Consider the following 20115-nt stretch of genomic DNA (forward strand, 5'->3'; position numbering starts at 1 on the left):
TCTAAGATTTTAAGTGCCCAGTAAATGACCACCACTAAGAAACATTGTGTAGATATCGATGTTTAACACAATTATGTCGGTATGTTTAGTTCTTAATTCACGCGCCGTTTAAAGAAGTGAAAATACTTTAAACTTTTCATCCAACGCAAACATAAAACCAAAGTATTAAATATTTTATTACAACTTGCGTAAAATAAAAGAAATTTTGCTGGTACAATATTTTTATAGCCACATAATTTTCTGACAATATTGTTAAAAATCTCTTTATGGGCGACTTTGTCATTTTTATTTTTTATAACCTTTTATAATTATTTTCTAGGTTACTTATATTTGTTGTATATAATTATATAAACTCCCTTGCATTGTTTCAATTTAGCTGTTTATACCGTTTAAGGGCAAACAAAAACACAAAAGAATTAGACTCTTGAAAATTAACATGTATATCAGCGCATGCGATTGTCTTGTAATCCTAATATTCATATTAGCACGTGTATTGTGTGGGATAATAATTGAAAATCATAGAATTAGGAATTATACTTCGTTTTTCAGCCACTCTTATAATTTTATCATTTTGGAGTAAAACTTATGTATTGTAATATGTGTTGACCTAACATAGACATGGAAGTAAAAATAAGTATCCATTTATATTAATTACATTGAAGCTATTAAAATAATATCATATTACAAAAATAAAAAAGAAAAACAGATATAAGTATATAACAATACGCTGTAATGAATACTCTTTGATAACTTTAAGCCGAAAATATCGCCAGTTGGTGACAAATTGCGCGATAAGCCTAATATGCGAATAAATTATATCGGCATTTGCCGACAACTAAGCGACTGTCCGGTTCATTTGTTACTACCGATGCGAAATTAAATACTCTCCTCCTTCCTCTTTTTATGTTTATGTTTCATCGATTTCACAACTTCTTTTAGTGCTTTAAACTAACACAAATGATGTTGAATATCGGGTGGAGATGGAAAGGGGAACTATTAAGCTGCGAATCTAATTTTTAATGTGAGTGAACTTACATTTATCGTTAAATAGCTGTTCCCGCGGCTTCGCTCGCGTGGAAATCAGAGCATCACGAAGTTTTTCCCGCGTAAATCCCGACCCTCGAGATTTTTTACAACTACGCGACCTCTTCAACATTAATCATTATATTTCAGTCAATTTACATAAACCCGTAATGTACTATTAACCTAAACCTACCTCAAGAATTGCACTATCTTTTAGTAAAAATCGTATAAAAATTAGTGCAGTAAATTTTTGAGACAATCGATCACATACAAACAGACAGCTTTTGGGGACTTTGCTTTTTAATACCACACACACACACTTTGGGGACTTTGCTTTTTAATATGTATAGATAAATAGGCATGACTAATAATTTGGTAGATTATATAAAATTTTAACCTTGTTTGCGTTGAAGTTTAAAAATCAGTCTTGTTTGCTGTAGACGCATTGACAAGGCGCAAAGAAGTTTCGTACTGTACTAGCTGTTCTCCTCAAACCGACACTATTCTCGTTTAGATTCAAACTCCCTTAAGACATAATATATTGCATGACGACTATAAATTGTACTGTCAATAAAGAAAGGCGAAGGGGGATTTAATATCCCAAATGTACAATTTATGTTTTAAATGAAAAATATTTTTTAAATGTGTGAAAACATATACGCCGGTAAATTCTCTGCACATATACCTAATGAGTTTGTTTTAAGAAAAAAATATTATACCAAATATTTCAATATTTTAATCTTGAGAAACTAACACACTGACGCAAAACATTCGCAATCAAATTTATTTTGTAGGATATTATTAAATAATTAGCTTTTGAAATTAGAGGTAATCGTTTTGGCCAATTTTCTGCAGTTTCTTGCATACGAAATGCCTTTTGTGTCACTGAATTCGACGATTACCCATCGATTTAAATGCAATATAGATGCATCGTTTTTATTAATATAGAAGACAGTGAATATAGTATTCAATTATGTATGTCCATTTTTTACTGGTAGACTTCCGCTAGAAACATGATAAAATAGTTAGATATTTTAAGTCATTATAAAGTCTATTCCCTACAAGTTGTATTCATTAACAGTTTTTTTATCTATTATTAATGTGATGCGTGCCAATCATAAATAATTGTAAGTTTTAATTCTTCGTTTAAAATAAAAATACTTGATGCATTTTATCAAGTTCACATTTAAACATGGATGGACGTACCAAGATACCGCAATTTATTATTTATGTAATTTTATAACACAAAACCCATTAGCAAGCTAAAACGTATATTTTCCTAAATAAACAATATCTCATGTTAACTTTATTGAAATATTGTATCTTTTTTGACATTCAACGAACATAAATTCAATATTATTCGCCTTTGGGCAAATATAAATTACAGTTAAACTATCTTGTTCGCTAATAATACTTGTAAAAATATTGCAGTCTGATCCGTTAATAGGACTTGAACTTAATAGTAAAAAAACGAGGCCGTTGTGCAAATAACTGTACCCATTATGTTCCTATTGAGGATTTTTAGTTATTTGATCAAACGTACCGCCTAATAATTTGTCTGAGTGTTCACATAAACATATTATTCATAGTTATTACGTCAATATACGAGCTATGAATAAAAAGCAAAGTTCGGAATTGTATGGCGCTAATAATAAATTGGCTCGGGAGTAGAGGACGGCCGTTTTTTTTCCTAAGGTTGATTCCAGTACAGGGGCATAGCTGCCGCCGAATCTTTATAGGATTCCATGTATGGAATAAACGGGAAATTGGCTTACATAGATAATATTGTGATCCTGAAGGACCTTTTGGAAAAATTTGGTACTGGCGTTTAGTGCAAGTAGGAAATTTCCAGTAAGAACTCATAAAGTTTTAAGATATACAAAAATGTTGTGCACATATGGAAGAGTGGTATTCATTTTAATTACAGATTATTATAATTAAGATTCTAAGAGAGTACTTTAAAGTATAATAGCCACCCGTTCATGTGTCTACATCTATCTACATCAATATAAAGTATCAAACTATATAATTATTTTTATTGGTGGCGAGATTACTAAAACGAAAAACTGGAATTAAAGTAATTTAGGTAACGGTTTAAATATTTGTACAAATTCTTTGCTTCTCTTTACAGAAGAAGGATTAAAATAAATATATTATGCTCTTTGAATAAGATGTTCACTATATTGACAATATAATAAAATAAATAAAAAATGGTGTCGATTTTAGTCATGAATTAGAATCTACATCAATTGTTACTAAGTACGAACGAAGCTTAAACAATAATTACATTACATTTACAAAAATAATGAACTATCAGTAAAACATTAACAGAAAAAAGGTTACAGATCGTCTTAGTGCATTAAATTACTGCGTAGAAGTATTAAATATAATGAAATAAATTATAGCGTTATTTACTGTGAATATAAACACGAATGATTAATGGTAATTTTTCGTTGTTGCACATTATAAGATTTTTTTTACTATATGTACATCTTGCTCCATGTATCCACACACACACATCCACACAACACTCAATATAGGTGATATAGCCATATTTATTTAAGGAATGTATATGTATAGCAACCGTCAGAAAATAAAATAGCTTACTATAATATCTTTATATCGTAATTTTTCAGCCGGGAATCGTCCACTGCTGAACATAGGCCTCCCCCATTGAGCGCCATAAGGACCGGTTCTGGGCCGCCCTCATCCATCGGACTCCGGCGACCCTCACCAGGTCGTTCGTCCATCTCGTAGGAGGTCTGCCTACGCTGCGTCTCCCGGTTCGTGGTCGCCACTCCAGAATTTTTCCGCTCCAACGGCCATCAGTTCTACGAGCTATGGGTCCTGCCCACTGCCACTTGAGATTTGCAACTCTATGTATTATAATAAAATCGTAACAGGCTGGTGTCTGTACGTTATAGATATTGAAGAAAAACTAATACGGGATAAAAAATAAAGATAAAATACAAAACGGGATTCTTATCGTAGAAAACTTTTTGACGCGGGCGAAGCCGCAAGCAAAAGCTAGTCAAAAATAAAATGTACATCGCAAATGTTTATCGTCCTACTGCTGGACGTTGTTCCACTGTGATTTTAGACATAATTGAGAGGTTGGACTTCAATTGGAATTAAAACCTACATGCGTGATGGATTTACTTCTGTTAGTGTAATGCCGGTCCGTAAGTTACCAATTGGCATAGACACGATTTATGGTCAGCAGTGTGCTCCATTGATCGCTGAGATTAGGTTTCAATCCAAGTAATATCACTCGCTTTAAACTTGCTGTATGAGTAATATGTAAAACATCTTAATGGTACGGAATCCTCTGACAACATGAGTTGTCAGAGGATTCCGTACACATTCTGACAACATTAAACGTCTTTAGCCTATACATGAGTATAGGCTAAAGACGTTTAATTCTGTGCCTAATTATCTGCCATACATAACCAGTGCTGAAACAGTTTAATTTTATCCAACATAGTTATGAATCGTCGCTTTATTAATCCTTGAAAAATATTATATATTGATAATTATAATAAATGCGCAATTTTTTTTCGACTACAATTAAAATTGTATATTGCTTTATTTATAAGAAAAAAACGTAGAATATTATTAATATTAAAAGAGCATTTTGAATTAAATGAGTTTATATATGCTTATTTCTATGATTTTATTTGATTAGAATCAAAATACTGATATCTAATCACCAATTCAATAAAGCCTTCTACAATAATTATGAAATTTCAAATTAACATTGAGTCGTGTACATTTGATTAGGAAGCATTTTATTTCATTATATGCATGGAACAAATTTGCAATTGCATTAGCGTTTAACATACATATATACAAAGGTATGCACACTACCTATTCATTTTGTAATTTGCAACATGCTTTGTGCGTGCATAAATACATCAGTGCATTAGAACTGCACTCACAGCTTCCTCCGATGTCTATAATCAACATTACCGACAGATGCGCGTACTGAATAAGCATTAGGCGCGCTTTTCTGGAGTCACTCAGTCTATTCTCTATACTCTGTTCGGTCAATCTGGCCACGTCATGCTTTCTTATTGAGCCATATTTAATGTTAGTTATTATGGCGGATTCTTTGGTTGCTAATAAGACATGTATATGATAAATGGTTTAAATAAGGGTCAGGAAGAGTGAGTTAATTATCATTAAATAAGAGTCAAGACAAATAAATAATGCCAAAATTAATTTAACCTTTGTTCTAGGGACAATTGTGACATTCGACAGATTAACAGATACACTCTGTATTAAAGATAGCTTAAATCTTTTTATTATCAAGCAAGATGGATATATCGCAAACGATTATTAAAAGTATATACATGACAATACGTATTGTATTTTAATAAATAAGCTCTTGTGTTACTCGAACGTCTACTGCTTTCTTACTCTATAAAGAAAACAACATAAGAAACGGCATTGTGCAATCTCGTAAAACAAATCATACAGTTCCATTATGCTAATATTATGGGTACACTACATACTCCTACTTTATCAATATTCAATCAATAAATCGATCTAAACACAACAAATCGTGTACAGGGGCCTCAAGTGAATGCTCGCATCCTGCTTAATACTGAAATAGGTTCTTTTATCGTTGGATAGGCTAGATTTCCCTAATGCGCGGGCGCAGCTGAACACGGCCCCAGCGACGTGGCGCGATGAACGTGTGCGATACCATTCATTAGGCGGCGGCAGGCCACTCACGCGTCAAATTAGCCTGAGTCGCGGTTAATTAGACGAAGGGCTAAGCGGGCTGAGGTTGTATAGCGGAGTTGCATCGTCGTTAACTCCCCGCCCCCCGTTATTGCCAATTTCTTCAAATGCCACTTTACTTACGTAAACTGATATGAAATCGCTTTAAATGCTGCAATGGTCTCTGCTTTAGTTTATTCTGCCTCGATTATCCGACTATGTTTTTGTATTCGGACATTAGGTAGCTGTGAGCTTCTTGTTTCATATTTTATAATTATTATTTTCCACAAAAACGCCTGGTGCACATTATGAGAAACTGTTTTCATCAAGTAACTTCGATTAGATTAAGTTTAGTATCTCGGAGTAGATAGGATCAATTTAAATCAGTAGATATTAATATACTTCTTTATTCGTATCATGATATAAAATCTCAAAGTATATTCCTGAGATAAAAAGTTATGTAAGAAAGATAATATTGTACATTTCGTATCTTAGGATAGAATGTATACGTAATGGTACGATTATAATTTATTTATAATCACATTCTGTTTATAGCAATTAACACATAATAATATTAAAACAAGACATTTACCGTCGCAGACGGGAAGAGCATTGCGATTCACGAAGGTAAACTAACAAACGTAATATAACTGTCGACATAAGTTTTATTAGTGAATATAATTAGTCCATTAAAGTCAGTGATTTTACAATATCTTTATAACGATTATTGTAATTCTACAATGGGAAAATCATAGATTTGCGCATAATGCTTATTACTTGACGATGACGCATAACATTGGATGTACGTTTTAGAAATAATATAAAACTTATGCTATGTCAATGTTACAACAGTATTTCTAGAAAAATAAGCTAACGAGTTAAACGTAGGTAAAAAGTGAAATTATGCTGTCAAGCAGCAACAGCTTTTAATATTAATCTTTATGACTATAAATATCTAAAATAGTTATTGGGTTTAATTAAAGGACAATGGCGAGGATCAGCTGCTGGGTCCGTTATGCGCGCCGGCACGCGAGAGCCCAGCGCCTCGCGCCGCCGCCGCCGCCGCCTCGCCGCACGCCGGCCCGCGACGGCTCGCGCCACACACCCGTCCTACAGCGTGACTTAGGTCAAGATCGACGGACGATGATGCCAATTACCAACTTGACACACAATAATTGTAACGCCTCGTCTGTCGTCAATTAGTTACGACTAGCTGCCAGCATCTTGTCGGTATTAAGGAACCAGTTAGAGAACTGGGCACGCGATAACGACGCTATTTAAAGATGAATATCGATAATTACTTTGGGCTGTACCGTGTAATAAAAATGTAATGTAATTTCTTCACCGATATGGATGTTTGGTGCTCCCAAGTATGGCCCGCTTGTTGCTAGAATTATTGAAGTATCTTAATTGGGTATGTGCGGTATGTAATACGGATTATGAATGCTCAGCTTTACGCAATTGTGCGGCGAACAAAGCTTATTAAAATTTAATATAATGGAAATAAAACTATTTTTCGGATTTTATCGCGGTTTTTGATATAATATTAATAAATTATAATATATTAATATATAATATAGTTCTGAAAACAATTTCTGTTTCTAGGTATTATTAAAATATCACGAGGAAAAAGAGCAAATTTTGAAAAGCGTCAAACGGCTAAAGTGTTACTCCTTTCTTAGTATTCCAAGTTAATCAATAGAAATTCATTTTTTTCTTTACGTCGATTCTTTTAATTATAAGCTGCAAAATAAACACGATAAAAATACACACCTTTTGAGCAATTTATTTGAAAAAGCGTGTTACATGAAAAGGCTGTTTAATTGTTTCGCCGTCTAGTACGTCGAGTGAGACAAAAAGTCTCCTAGTTATCTATAGACATTCCTACATAACAAACTGATAAAATTTTGTACGAACGTGTGTATAGTTGAACAATTAGCGTAATTACAAGAACGGTTTCCATAGGCAGGTGTAAAACTCCGACATCCACTCATAATTCCTAGTAACGGAATTGGCTTTAGGCGGTGCCAGGGAAACGTGCTAGTAGGCTGCAAAATTACTGGTTCACTATAATAGATCTCCATGCGATTCTAAGCACCTTTGCCTGACGATTTTACTAGCAAAAATTATACATCTTGCATAGAAAAAAGATCATTCCGTGAATGGGTGATTGTTGACTGATCAATACGCAGGTGTAAATGAACTGAATAGATTGCTATTGCGACTAAAAGACTTTGAAAAGAATAAGACATTTGATTTCAAATTAGTCCGTTTTGACAGCAGCTACGAAAATGATTTTATAACAGTCGTGTCTAGTGTTAACATTGATTAAATATTTTGCCAGGAGTGACCTACTTTTAGTTTCCAATCAATATTTTATTTTATCTGTATTTTAAATTTTTATTGGGTTTACTTGTACAGTAAAACGCATATCATGTTCTTGATGTAAATAATAATATATTTATATTCAAACGTATTATTAATTTAATTACAAGTCATTTCTTTCATTGGTAAAAAATTATCAAAAAAGGAAAATTTTGCAGTGTAACGTTATTGTAGAGCCAAATGAACAAAGGTTGGACATGTTTATTTGTTGTAATGAACTCGCTTTGTTTATATTCCAGAGGAGGTGAGAAGCAGGTGCAGTCCGCTTGTGGTATTGCTTTGTTCTCGTGAATCGTTACGAGTGTTGGCAAAATCTCGCGGCACATAAATTTGCCAGGTTCCGTTGTGAAAGCCAATATTCTTTGTGGCGCTGGCGAGGTCTATTTCTAACATTAAATAAATTACACCGATATTACAAGAACGAATCGGTAGAACTTGTTTTAGTTGGACGTGTCTGGTCTCGAAGTTGCATCGCAAACATCAATTTCGACTTACGTACCTACTTTTAATATTAAAATGGAATTCCTTTTATTTACCATTGTTTATGGTTCGCATTGCGGTTTCTAGTTTTTGGTTGTGTATGCGAATTAAGTTCATTATACGTTGCATAATGAAAACGTTTACGTCTAGCATTATTTATTTTAGCGCGATAATATCTGTAAAAAATAGAACGGTCCGCAGGTGGGAAGGTTTTGCGAAATTGCGAAACGTAACTTCTTATAGCATTTAACTTCTAGACTAGGTATTTGCGTCAATCACCAGGACCGCTGATTGCATCTAGATTTAAGTGCATTTGTATGTTTAGTGGTAAGCCAAAATAATTCCTGGTGGGAAGGTATATCATCATTCTGTGACACTGTGTTGCATAAACTTGGATTAAAAATATCTCGTAATGGCTCCGGGCTAAAATTGATAAATGATTTCGTATCAAGGCTGGTTAAAGGTAACTGGTTCGGTGAATCATAAATCCATAAAATCATTTCTGGTTTTGTCGGAAATTATATTCTTTATAATTATTACTCAGTCTGATATGGTTACTTGTTCATGGATTTTTGATAGCTAAATTATGCATGATCCTAATAGAACTATTAGTTCAAATGTTTTATCTGTGTATAATAATGTATTTGAAGAAATATACTTATTACAGCAAAATATATTTACATGCTATCAGTTTCAAATATCCACATAAACGTTTCCACGAGCAAAATTAGTAAATATTAAATTACATATTTTTGTAAGCAGGTTTTTGGAATTAGCCAATCCTAGGTGCATAAATAAATCGTAAATTGAATAAATATGTATCTTGAATCTGCAAATTCATAAATGACGTAGGTACACACGTCCGTTTATGTAATTATAATGATTTGTTGTCAGAGAATGAATGAAAATGTATTTATTTCTTGTTACACAGAATTCCCTTCTGAATTCCGTAGTTTTTACAACCTTTGTTTAATGTGTTCAATAATAAGATATTTCTAATGTAGTTAGATAACTATAGGAAATCCATTAGGTCATTTTATTGTTTAAAACTCCAATATTGCCAATATCCACGCTACTCCGCTTTACCAATATTATTCGTATCGTTGCTTCTTTTCAAATCTTCCTTTAATAACTTTTAAAACTGTTCTATGTCAATATTTGGTTGATTAATGCCTAAGAAATTGTCAATAACTCAGAAATATATAAAAAGGCAATCAGAAGGACTCCGAGGATAACATTAATAATACCAGTACAAATGTATAAATTGTTATTAGGCGAGATTGGTATTCTGCATTCGTCCCACGTTCGGCTAGAGGCTGTGGAAACTATGCTCTGTTAGCGATAAATTTATGACTCAATTCAAGGAGAGGAATTATGCGTTTCGATTGCACATTAGTACAAACAGGGCGCTTCAAATTATTTACGACGAGCCATTCCGTTGCGCCCTCGAGCCGGCGGTTTCACAACACTTTATTGGACAGGCGTCATTACCGACGCGTTGCTTAAGTTTGACGCTTTTCATTATTCCTCGCAACAAATTACTTTAGATACTCACCACGTCTATGTGTACTACCTACATTATAACGGTCTTGTCAAGTTTTGTTTTTGAATTTACTACTTGTGTAATTATGACAAAGAGCCAATGGTTACATTTTAATCATTGGCTCTTTGTTGTTTTCATAAATACTTAATTACATATTAGATGTTGATTGTTATATCCATGGATATGAATAATTTGTTTCTTATACGTCCATTGTATATTTACCGGCAAATGAAAAACTTTATCCATAGTTCTGCGAAATCTTAACATTACAATTCCTGAGAAACAAAGCTCATTCATAAATTTTATTATGAGTAGGCAACGCTTAATAGTACAGTTCATTTACGTCGTAAGCGCTATTCGTGCCAATGCTAATGAGTACGCTAATCACGGATCTCGTACTCGTCAATTTCAAACTATAAGATATAAATTACATAGCGACAACATTACCTCATTACTGGATAGATACTAGATACCTACTTAGTCATTGACCGTCTGATTATTATAATGCGAAGATGGATTCCGTCCGACATTATACTATATAACATGACAACACTTTTATCACTGGATACCGTCCGTTAGTACAATTTAGCAATAAGCTAAGAACGTCTTTTTGGGAAATTTTGTAGTCGTAACTGTAGTCGTCATGATGTTTTAATGAGATTTAAAACTCCAAGCAAATCTATGAGTTTGTTCACGGATCTTCTCTCTCGTTTACCTTGTTATTAAATAAGGAGATAAAATTATATATTTAAATTACTATTTACAGTAACCTTATAGATTCAATAAATTATATTTATTTCATAACCGTTCACAGATTTTACGATCAATGAATGCATGTAATGTTTATTGTAAGTGCGTATAATTTTCTGACGACACACCAGCGTCTTTGTTTTTAATCTTTGTCTTGTAATACGTGGGAACTAACATTTAATATGAATGGATTTGTATAACTCTTGTTTTTTGCCATAAATACATTTCATATTAAAGATTTCTTTGCGATATGTTTTGTTAATGGTACAATTAATATTTTTAATCTTAAATACTTTTAAAAAGATGCAACTAAAATAAGCATTCAATTGCAAAGTACTAATAAAATCATGTCACATACACACAGCCGAAGTTTCCCAAGGGTTGCACCTGTTTTTCGGCTCAAATTATGTTTGTGACTAACCACAGAATCAATGGCGATAATTGCGCGCGGTACCGACAATCGGTTACCAAAACCGCACTCCACTTCAGCGCACGTGTTTAATGAGCATTAAAATAATTGTGAGGCGGTTTTATATACGGTTAATTATGATAATAAGACAAAAATATGGGGGCTTTGTGGCCACGCGTCATGCATCACTGCTTTCGACAATTTGTGATGTCCTGTAAATTGCTCCCCGACAAATATTTTTCCGAGAACAATTGTTTCTACACCAAGTAAATTAAAGTTTCAAGGGGTAACAAACTGTTCATGTTTTCTTTAAGGTTGCCGTCTAATTTACATTCCTTTTCTGCTTTTGTCAACTGCCTTATGAATCACTTCTTCAGTTGGCTTTTTATACTGCACTCAAACATCTTTATCCAATAAATTACGCATTAATACCTACGCACTTATGCCTTCAAACTAGCGTTTTTATGTCTTGCTTATACGACCACTGTGAGGGTACATTACAGCAAGGGTAATTTAATATTAATTAAATGGACAAGTAAATTCGCAATGCACGATGTCTGATTACGATACAACACTCGGATGCTCATGTACTACGCAATAGTCACTTAATCATTATTTCGGTAATTTATCAGACTCTTGCGACGTGTTTTATCCGATGCCGCATACGAATTTAATTTGGTTTTAACGGCGTCAGTATTCAAATTTATGTAATCAATCACCGGATTGTTATGAAAGTGTGCGATACAAGACGATTTCTCGGCCAAATTTGCATCATCATTGCATCTAGGTTGCCCGCTTCGTACGCCAACTTAAACATACTAGAAGACCTTGTTTCATTCTAAGATGACCAAAACAACTGCAGTGTTGGAAATATGTTTATGCGGACTGCGTCGGCTAGATGGCATAGCCAAATCGAAGAATATTACACCACTTTTGTAATGAAACCTTTGTATGGGTATTTAGCAATTGATAAAGAAAAAAGAATTATAAATAATCAACTTTTGATAAATTGATTCTGTGTTCGGTCACAAAAATACGTTTGTCTAATTTTCTCCTATACTTAATTAAGAAAGACAGCAACTTGGAAAGCTTCTAATCGGTCTTCTGAGCTAATTTTATAATAAAGCGTTGATTCAAGTGCCATTTGACATCATACGGCGTAAAATTCGCATGTATTATTAGGTCAAAATAAATTAATAAATATAATTACTACTTGGTTGAAGTTTAAGGTTTAACCAGTTTACATGGGCAGAATTTGTCCTGATTGACTTATGACGCGGACGAAACAAAGAAAATTTAAATCAAGGTAAGCTGCTTTCACAAGGTAAGTATCCGTAAGGAAAGGATTTTTAAAGTTATTCTTGTTGATTCATTTCTTTAAGATTCGATAACTTTCCTTTTGTAGGTTAATCATACTGCATTGTCGCCAAAATAGGTAAACGATATTAATTTAATTTAAAAAAGTATGCGTGCGCATGTTCAAACAATAGAGCTTTCTTAAAGATTATCAAATTATGGAAATCTATATTTAAATAAAACAAATAAACTATGCACGACGTAATGAGAATCCATGAAAAGTCATCACGTCATTGATAACAATTGAAGAAAAGTTTAGTGCCTACAGGGCTTCGTAAAGCATTACACATTGTATGAACTGCATGAGCATGCTGCAATGAGCCTGCTGTAAATCTCTAAGTATCAAGAAATATTGAATATTAAAGTCTTAGCCAATAAACATTTTAATAAGTTTATTGTCTTTTTGAGTATCAAAATAATCATTTGACATATAAGAATGATAGTGTCAAAACAGTAACATTTAGTAAAGAGACTATTTATTATTTAGTGAAGGTACCTTTGATGAGAATCTATTTGTACATACATGCAAGTTGTATTTTTAGCCTTTAATAACAATTTACTCGCGAATCGCAATATAGTGTCTTTCCATTCTATCCGCTAAACAGGAGTAATTTCACATGGTTTATTGACGGCCTTAATAACTAGACTTTATCTATGGTTTTATATTGTAAATGTAAAAGCAAATCTATCTATCTGTTACATTTTCAGCGCTGAAGTACTGAATCAATTTCGATGAAATTATTTTATGGAGATAGTTTAAGGCCCTGGGACTTTTATTGCGGATTTTTTTTTCATGTGGACGGAGTTACGAGTAACAGCTACTTAATACATAAAAGTTTAAACTTTCATATTGGTGGTTTTTGACTTCTGATGTAACTTTTACATAAATATATTTGATTCATAAACTTGAAAATAGAAAAAAGGTGTCGGTAAATATGTTTTAACCAGAGGCGAATTAAGAATGTCGGGGCCCCTTTAGCAATTCATAACTATTTTCCCCTTTTGGACCCTTTTCCCTTTCCTGACTTCCCAAAATATTTTATTTTTCAATGACAACTTAAATATTTAACTGACTTTAAAAAACTTAAAATACTGGTTTAACTGCTTTTTTCTCAAAAATTACTAAATGAATATTTTTTAGAGAATGTTTAAGAAAGTTTAACATTTCTTTATGATATTTTTTTAAACTTTAAATGCGTGAAAGATAACTAAAGTAATAATATTGCCATCGGCTAATGGGTTTTTGAATACAAATCGTTAGATTTAATTTCCACTTTTTTTTTCTCGAGACGAAGTGCATACCGGTCCCTATGCAGTTGCCTAATTTGCCTTAAGGATAATCCGGCCCTGGTTTGAAGCTTAAATTAAAAATGATAATTAAAGCAGTTTAGTAATATTATGATCTTTTTCTTTGGAATCTAATCTATATAAATAATTTGTTTTGAATCTGAGGTTTATTCAATCACATTATAAATTCTCTACACATTAGGGAAGTAAAGTTAAAATTGTGACGATCACAGACCGGTTGACACCATACATTTATTTGAATAGACCAGGAAGTTCAATTAATTTCCGAAATATGAGTCGCATTTCTAAAGTCTCATACGCAGAAACCTACTAATGGTACGTAATCATGAATCGACAGTTCACTTGTCGTTCTTACGTCCGACTGGGTGCTTAATGATCTTTCTAAATGCTTTGAATAAAACGTAATATATCTTGTTTAAACTAATCACCGGCAACTGTAAGTAGATGTCTAAATAATCGATATGTGAACGTACAATGTACGAGGCAATATTTCACTAAGCAGACATAACAAAGCAGTGTGCGTAACGTTTATGTAATTTGTATATTGTGTCAGTTAATGATCTCGTGGCTCGACGGATGACATTAGATCCTGTATAAGCTTATTAAGGGTCACAGCGCACTCATTACTTTCAGCAATGAGGGTTTTATAACTTGTAAAAGCTCAATACATTGTATGTTATATTCATAGATGCATTAAGACGAAGCATCAAAACAACCGTTTAAACGTGATTATCGGGTAAAATAATATAAGTCTATGATGCCATATCACTGCAGTCAAAATTTGCGGATCATTGATAATAAAACTGTGTTTGAGATTAAACAATATACCGCACTATACGGTATCTCCAATATCGTAATGGAATGTTTAGCGGAAGTTACTTTCGCTGAACAGTCATAAGTCTAGTGGGCCACGCATTTCGGTAATAGTGTTAACGGCTGAAGCAATCTGTTTCCGAGTTATTTTTTGTGATGGTATTTTGCACCTTTACATTGGATACGCAAGTTTCGTGTGAGTGGAAGATCGGTTGTTTACAGTTTACTCCACATTGAGTGAATGAATGTGTGCGGCCAGGTTAATGAGACGTATTATCTGTATTTGTGGCAAGAAAAATCTGTATAGATTTTAGTTGCAGTGACCATTTCTTAGGTCCAAGAGCATGATTTTTGTATGTAAGCATTACTGCCACCTTACTAGTACGTAAGTATTATTTGTATTCCGTACATGAAAGTCTGTATATATTTTTAACGTATCAGTACTACTACAATATATGTTGCAAAACCTATGTTCTAGTTCGAAATAGTAAAATACATCCAAATTGCCAAAAATCTCGATTTATAAAAATGTGTGTCCATTTCATATCTGTATCATGTGTTAAGAATCTGCATAAATACAGATAAATCTGTATACCTGGCTTCCGTGAAAGAAAGAATCCGACGGACAAGTCAATACCTATCACCTACTTTATTAGGATTATCAAACACGTGACACGTGATGTTGATGCCGGAGATATTATATTAATTTAAATAAGCTAGTATCAAATTTGTCCTCGTTCACCTTGCTAATACTTTGAGGGTTGGACGATCAATATATGAAAAGGTTTTTAATCTTAATATTTATTGAGATGTTTTTGATTTTAAAAATGTTAATCGGCCCCATACATGCCTCTTAATTATATTTCCGTAGTGACGTAGTTTTATCATATTCGGTTATGTAGAGCTTTAAAAAGGTTAATATAAATGTCGACCTAAATCCAAATGATTATGTTATTCTTTCCTCTGACAACTCGGTGGAATGAAAAACTCTATGACATACTTATACCCTCGTAAACGACATAGTTAGTTGATTGTACCCTTACGTACCGCCCGTTATGCAGCTATATACTTGCAAAATGTTTAATGTACCTGTAATCAGATACCAAGACGTTGGTAAGTACAACGTGATAAATGATAATTACGCTCGCACATTGCTTTATGCTAATCAGTAGGCTTGTGTGAAAATGAATCTGTTCATTGAAATTGGAATGGATTAATCGCGTGCAAATATAAAATTTCATAATTCGTATAATTAAGTGACGTTATGTTATTTTCGCGTGACAGCTGCTTAATTAGTCATATAGTTGTGTTATGTGTCATAAATTAAGACTTGCTTAATTTACAGCGTCTAGTGTCTAAAAGTAATAAAAATAAAAAAATAATAATGCTGGACAAAAAAAGAACCAATTGAATAACTTGATACATTCGCAGTCGAATTTATTTTTTTTAGTTTTAATTCCTGCAAATCAATTTTTATCTTTACCTACATTTCTATTTGACTGTACCTACATTTCCTACATTTGGGTTTAAAACTTGCTAATCACGAGAGTCAATGATACAAATTTCTTTAAAAAAACATATTAAGATATATGTATTTTCTGCCACGCGGTTTTATTTTAAATATATGAAGTAATAAAATGATTTATAGGCTACATTCACAGCATTTTTAATTAATTTAATTGGATTCTGTATTCCAATGTAAATACGAGTATTATAATTAGGTATTATAATATTTATCATTGGTTTCGCAATAAATAGGCATTTATTATATATAATCAATCAAAAATCTGTAATAAAAGTGATGCGTGTCGGTAGTTTTAACAATTCAGAATTACAAAATTTAAGTTGGTGTTAGTATGGTATAAGTATTTACTTAATCGCCAAGATTTTACGCCGTCATGATACAAAACATAGTACACTATGTCACAGCTGTGGGTGGTATGATTTCTAGAAGCACTTACTAGATTTATTTGTCAAGCATAACGTTAGTACATAACACATCTTATTGCGCCCTATTATACTTCGAATCATTTCATGGATAAAGACGAATTTAAATTTGATTCAATGTTGTAAAATAAAATTTCGGTGTTGAAATCGGTCAGTAAGTATTCTAAGCATTGCATGCATTATGTTTTCCCAAATCGCTTAAATAGATGCGAATAAACACTATTTAAGCGATTTGGAACACATGGGTTAGACTGTCACGGGGACTAGACATTTCTCCGAATCAGAGCACAGTTAACATTGACACTTATCTCAATAAATGACCTATTATATGAGATGAGTATTCAGTATCTGCCGGCGGGGATCTATTACATATTGTCCTACGCATCAGTCACTGGCAATCTTATCTGTGTATCGTGGGATCGCACTCACGGCACACAAATTATCTCCTATATTAATGTGCGTCAAATGTCTGCGCGCCGAGTTGACCGCCACGGTGACGGCATCAACACACTTATTTACATATTTTATAGACTTGTTTGATTACTGTGTTAGCAAATTTTACTTTTAATAAATACTTAACAGGTCGATAATTTTGGCAATATGCGCGTCGGGATTATTTCGTTTTATATCTCTATTAGAATCAATACAGGATGTTTGGTATACATATGTACATTTCCGATGAAGTTGGTATGCATATTAGATGGTTGCTTATGTATTCCTCGTATAAAGACAACTTAGTTTTATCGCGACAAACAGCAAATGTGTTTTTTATTTTGATTGTGGCAACATTTATTTGTAACATTTCATTAAGTTTTAAGATATTAGTTGTTAACCAAGGTCGCAACTGCGTCTGGTAACAAATTCTTACATGTTATTGAATTCTTAAAAATTGCATTCAAATTTTGACGGTAGTTATAAATTGTAATCAAAATGCGTGCACCGAATTCGGTAGCACGCGGTGTAGTTTATGTAGAGTTTAAAGTAGCAGCATCAGACAGGCTACGCGGCTGCGCCGGCGACTTGCGACTTGCGATGCCCCGCGCCCCGGCACCCCCGCCCTGCGCCCGTGAGAACTCAATAATTGATCGCACTAATCTCATCCATCAACTTTAGACTCGATTTCGTTAATACCCGTCTAGACGAAACACTTAATAACTTAGGTATAACGACAGTACATAGATAATGGACATGCATAGTTTCACATACCATTCACCTGTAGGTGCAATTATATTCCCATTGAATTAATTTTATTTATCAAAAGTATAACAAAATTCTCGACATATTTTATAGCTTCCTTAATGATGACATTGAAATGTCTCTATATTTTATTTAACAGTTATGCTATATATTTTTTACGTTACCAAAGGCGATGGCGACGATACTCATAAATGGTTCTAGTGCATTATTCATAATATTAATTATGGATAACCACTTGTTTATTGCTAAGATAATTAAAGATCAAAATGTCACAATTACAAAAACGGCACACTACGAATTATCTTTATTAACAAATTTTAATTGGTACATCTTAATTGTTTAATAATAAAGTATCTACATATATTTTTAATTAAAAATTAAACATACAAAGAAACTAATAAAAGTTATATCATTAGTGAAATATATTACTCGTCATATTTAGTCTTATTGTGGATCTAGGGGACACTTCCGATACCAGCGACAAGCGTCAAACGCATTACATCACAACATGCGAAAGTGCTGTCGCCTTTATGCATTGGTATCTACCCTTTAAGTAAACCGACCGGCTATCATATAACATTTTCAATAGGATGGCTATGGATACGATCGTCATCATCACGCACACAAACGACTGATGCGACTATCGGAAGTCTGTATTTTTATATTTAGCCACAGTGAAGATAAAGTGTATATAGGTAGCGTTAATCAGTTTGTGCCCTGTGGTCTAGGGCATTTAGAAAATTTAAAACCGTGGGATGAGCAGTTGCTGCTCGCTCGACTATTCCAATTTAAGCGGCTTCGAGGTGGTTGAAAATGAGTCCTTTTGAGTTCGGGGCATCTTAACCCCTCGTACAGAGCAGCCATAATGCGGTATCGCGCAGAAACGGTCCCGCGCAGCTATTTTGTGAAATAAAATATACCATGGGCATCTCGTTTGCTCTGAATAAGGCCACCGCGGGTTATAGTTGGTATGTCGGTATAGGGTTAGGGACTCGGTCCAATGGTCGCTATGAACACTCCCGAGTGTTGAGATTGGGCTGTAAGATCGGTGAAACCAACATTACGGTTCCCCTCACCCCCTTGTAGTGGTATTTGCCGCGAAATAGTTTTAATTAGCGTCACTTGAGTCGATAATAAAAAATTCTCCATCTTCCACTAATATATTAATCTCAAAAAAGAACACTTGTACATTGACCCCAGATATTAATTAAAAAATGAATCCGTTGCAAACCACGGATCGTTTGTGTCCTTTATAAAATCTATTTTACTATTTAGTAAGGTAACCCAAAAAACTATATCCTACGTATTTTCGGTCCAAAAAAAGTTTCGCTTTCGAGGAAATTTTTTTTACTTGCCTTTCCAAAGTAACTACATCACATTAATATGATATACAATAATATAATTAAAACTCATCGAAAGCGCGTTTATGAAGTTCGACATAATCAAAAATTTCCTTAAGAAATTCCAATGAACATAGTCGCAGAGTACTACTACTATGACCTTATAGTCGCGTAACATAAATTTGTGTAACTAATACATTATCAGCTAAAACTTTGCTATTCGAATGACTAATGCCTAAACGAAGATCACCTTTATACATGACCGATAGTAAATTTACTGAAAACAGTCATTCTAGATATTTGTTCCTTGCCTGCGCAATCACAATAAATAAAGTTTAACGATTAATTAAAGTCGTGTTCATGGATAGGGAAATTGCTTACATAAACAACTTTACTTCGTATCTATGACATTTATGTATGTATTTTCCTTTTTTGTACACTTATTGTGCCCTTCAAGTTATATCACAAATAATGTAAATGCGATAATAATAGGACCGACATTTAGTTTGATCCCTATTAGTCATTTAAGTTACGCGTCGCTATGTACGAGTTAAATCTTTAGTGCATTCCGTAAATTCCTCTCTTGATTACATAACAGACAATGAGGTTATATAATATAGACAATCTGCGTTACGTATTTAGTAAAGTTCTTAAATAATTTTACATAGTTAGAAATTAATAATGTTATTTCAATATAGTAGCCCGTATAGTGTCTTCAACGTGTCTTTAGTGTATGTTAAGTACAATTATCGCTCTACATTAATGTATTACTTTCAAACAACAAAGAAATAGTTTCTGATGATCGCAGCTCTACTAATCGTCACCGTTTGTGGAAGTAG

This window comes from Manduca sexta, chromosome 23, assembly GCF_014839805.1.
Source record: "Manduca sexta isolate Smith_Timp_Sample1 chromosome 23, JHU_Msex_v1.0, whole genome shotgun sequence".
NCBI lineage: Eukaryota > Metazoa > Arthropoda > Insecta > Lepidoptera > Sphingidae > Manduca > Manduca sexta.